Source organism: Sipha flava, unplaced genomic scaffold (genome assembly GCF_003268045.1).
Source record: "Sipha flava isolate LNK unplaced genomic scaffold, YSA_version1 279_pilon_pilon, whole genome shotgun sequence".
NCBI classification, from domain to species: domain Eukaryota; kingdom Metazoa; phylum Arthropoda; class Insecta; order Hemiptera; family Aphididae; genus Sipha; species Sipha flava.
The window spans coordinates 287,840-291,626 of NW_020272945.1; the positions used below are offsets into that span (position 1 = coordinate 287,840).

The following is a 3,787-nucleotide window of genomic DNA, read 5'->3' on the forward strand; positions in this document are numbered from 1 at the left end:
AGACGTTTAAAGTGATCATTGATTGGGTGCATTACGTCTTGAAGTGAAGTATATGACAGCACGTTTTAATTGTAAACCGTATTGTGAGCAATTTACAAAAAACGAAATGATATTACGCATCAAGCACATGATGACACTTATTATAATTGTTTACTTTCGAAGTGTTTCCGAACTGAAGCTCTTAATAAAGACGTCGTATGTGGATGTTTAAAAGTGAAAATCAGATTACTGTAATGCAAATATAATATCAGCGGTCGTTTCAAATATTATTTTATTACTGTCAATTTTGATGATCGTACAGTACGTGGTAATCAAAATCACAGAAAACGATCATTAGAAAACGATCAAAATGATTACGCTCATCGTTCATATCGGTTAAAAATATTTAAAGAAATACTTTTTTCGTCTTATTATAACATTTAACTTATTTTCATAAAAAGTTTAACCAGTATTTTAGTTTATCTACTTGATGTGATATAAATGATTTTTTTCTACGGCATTGATGTCTGCGTGAACTGAAAAAAATTAGTAAACATAGAAAACAGATTTTATGTGTGTATAAATTATTGATTTTAATTTTAAGTATTCTGGATTATTAATAATCTACCGAAAAATAAAATAATTATTCTGTAAAAAGCGATGCGCTGGATATTTTAATTGGCATTTTCCAGATAATTAGCAGTTTTTCGGAAGTTACTGGAGAATTTCAGTGACGAAATAGTGTAGTAAGTTTTTTATTTGTGTTAAAAACTAAATATACATAATTCACTTTAAGATATTATAAAAAAAAAAAATCGTGTAACTCTTGATAAAAAATAAATAACGAATAATAATAGTAAATCATAATGAAAAATGAAGATATTATTTCTAAAAAGAAAGAATTATAAAAACATAATAATTTTTAGTCCTTCGATGTCCAAACACGTATTATGAGTACATAATCTTACGAACTACGAACATACGACATGGTTTAATTTATCACATCGGTTAATAAACTTTAAAGTGATCATTGATTGGGTGCATTGCGTCTTGAAGTGAAATGTATGACAGCATGTTTTAATTGTAAACCGTTTTTTGAGCAATTTACAAAAAACGAAATGATATTACGCATCATGCACACATTCGTACAATTTCTATCGCACCAAATACTGTGACTGATAAGATCATTCTGTATTTTAATAGAGTCATCAATTGAATATATATAAATATAAATTTAAGATCATCAGCAAATAATTGGTAGTCACAGAAACTGAAGCAAAACCTCATGTACAAAATGTAAATAGCAAATGATGGGGGTGAAACGTCACTCGAAAAATGCACCAAATTTTTGGGGCTGAACATTTTCACGAGCTCATTGACCTTCTTTTCAGACCAGTTTTCGATTCATCGCGTAATTGCCTACGTTTTAGTTTTTTTAACGAGTTGTCCTCGACTTTCTAAGTGTATTTAAATAATATTCAAAGTCGTCGGAATCGCACTATAAAATATCGCAAGAACCTATTTTTGGGAGCGCGATATGCAACTTAACGTACAATTTGATGATCGATAATAATGTGACAATCTTAGAAACCACTGGACTTCCTTATCAAATATTGCTAGCGGAACATACGCCAAATCTTTAGTAAATGTTAAAATTAAATAAACAAATTCCGATCTTAAGATATTTTGGACCGTTTATGGATCGGTTCGTAAGGTTCAGTCTGTATTAGTCCAGACCGTACTATATGATGTGTTTAATATTACACTGGACCAGACTTTATAAATAAATATATACCTAAAGTTGTAGGTTTTTATCGTTTTATTTGTTTACATAACAATATATTTGTTAAGATTTTAAGTATTATGATTGAGACCGGACTGGATTGATTTTCTTTACTTTTTTTTTTTGAAACCGGAAAGGACTGAAAATAATGCATTTGATCTAGGAACTACTCCTAAAAATTATTTAACCGAACCAAACCAACGATTCAATAATTTTTGTATGCAAGGACCGTACTAGACTGGACCATGCAGAGAACTATTAGACAGGTTTATAACAACAAATTATTTATTAAGTAACCATGGTTCCAGACAATGCATGAAATTTGACTCAACAATTATTTCATACGTTTTCGTATAAACTTCTGGTAGATGCAATTCAGCCTAAGCCGGCCCTCACACAATCAATATTACTGACAGTATGACTTGTGTGCTCCTCAAAAGTAAAAGTAATGGCTGCATATCACCGAAACAAAAATTAGGTACCTGTAACAAAAACTTGTACATCAAAACCTATGAACGGGTTCATAAATTAAAATGTTATTGTTAAGGGAAATATTGCATTTTAGGATCGGGTGGAAGCTTAGGTTAACTGTTCCTAAATTTTTTCATCATGTACCTATTGAGGACTAAATGTTTAAATTGCGACTTGCTTCATCGATGAATACCGTCAGTCACTGTTTGCGTATATTATATACGCCAAAAACACGACTTAGTTACGAATAATGTTATGTCAGCATATTTGATCATTCCGGCGCAATTTTTTATTGACCTAATGTAACAACCGATGGGTATCGAAGAAATGACTGTTGGCGGTTACGAATCGGTCGACGGATTCGTACGTATAGTTGGAGAAAAAAAGCATCGACTGTTCACCGTTGCTTCGACTAGAAAATCAAAAAGTCGTTATAAACACAAACGGCTTAACATAATGCATTAACTGTTGTACGCAACCATACATTATACAAGTATAAATTATTGTCGAGATAAAAACCATGGCGAGGGAAAATCAAACTAATACGCGCAAAGCAGGATTCAAACGATCGGAAGCAGTATATGACGCACGTAAAACAGGCGGCTTGACATTGACATTGCACTGAACATAGTTTCACTGAACGATCGAAACCTTTAGGGTGGATGTCATTTTGAAGGAATTTACTTTGCCACATGAGAGTTAGGAATAGCAAGTAAAAATCACCAATGAATATGTATACGTAAATTCCTACAAAAATAAAACCTATAGCAAATTGTATTGTATTAATAAACCTACAACTTTAGTTAGGTTCGGATTTATTTTTGGCACTTTTTTTTAGCCTCTTCTAGCTTTTTTTTCCAGCCTCATCAACAATCTCAGATGTTTTCCGGTAAGAATTACCGCACTAAATTGACGTTTTCATAATACTTTTACGCAGTAGCGGTGCGAAGTTCATTTTCTAACGAAATAGTAACGTGCATCTGATCACCCCAACTCAAATCAAAGTTTTAGATTCAGAGTGAATATTAAAATTAACGGGTCCAAACAAAATAGTATACGATGACATTTTACGTGAAATTCGCAAATTATGTATTAAAATTTTCTGTCACATAATACTACCCACCCAGTGACGGTGCTAGAATTTGCGAGGCCCTGGGCAAAATAAATGTTGAGTCTTATAATTTCTATTAATAAAATATTTCAAGTTCAATTAAATTAGAACCGCGGGGCCCTGGGCAACTGCCCCTATTGCAGTAGTATAGATTTGTAGGTTCTGAGTCCATTTTTTTAACTTGCAAACTTACAAAAAAATAAAAACGAACTCAGAACCTACAAATAGGATGTTGGAAAAATGGACTCAGAACCTACAAATCTATATTACTTATTGCCCTCCCCTCGCGCCGTCCCTGTACTCACCTCATTTTAGTCATGAAGAACCTGCTTCGATAAAACCCGAATCGCACGGCACCGTCCTTACGTTTATCTTCTCAAAAAAAAACAAAAATGTATAATAATAATTAGTTAACAATACATATAGAAATAATCGCACCACAT

The 3,787-nt window shown here is 32.4% G+C and overlaps 1 long non-coding RNA gene across 1 annotated transcript; it reads right to left on the minus strand.

Moving 5' to 3' along the window:
* Positions 1-2,029: 2,029 nt before the first annotated feature.
* On the minus strand, positions 2,030-3,721 carry LOC112685504. The gene is made up of 2 exons (XR_003148807.1): positions 3,650-3,721; positions 2,030-2,244 (listed from the first exon to the last, which is right to left on the minus strand). It is a non-coding gene; the product is annotated as an uncharacterized LOC112685504 (long non-coding RNA).
* Positions 3,722-3,787: the final 66 nt, after the last annotated feature.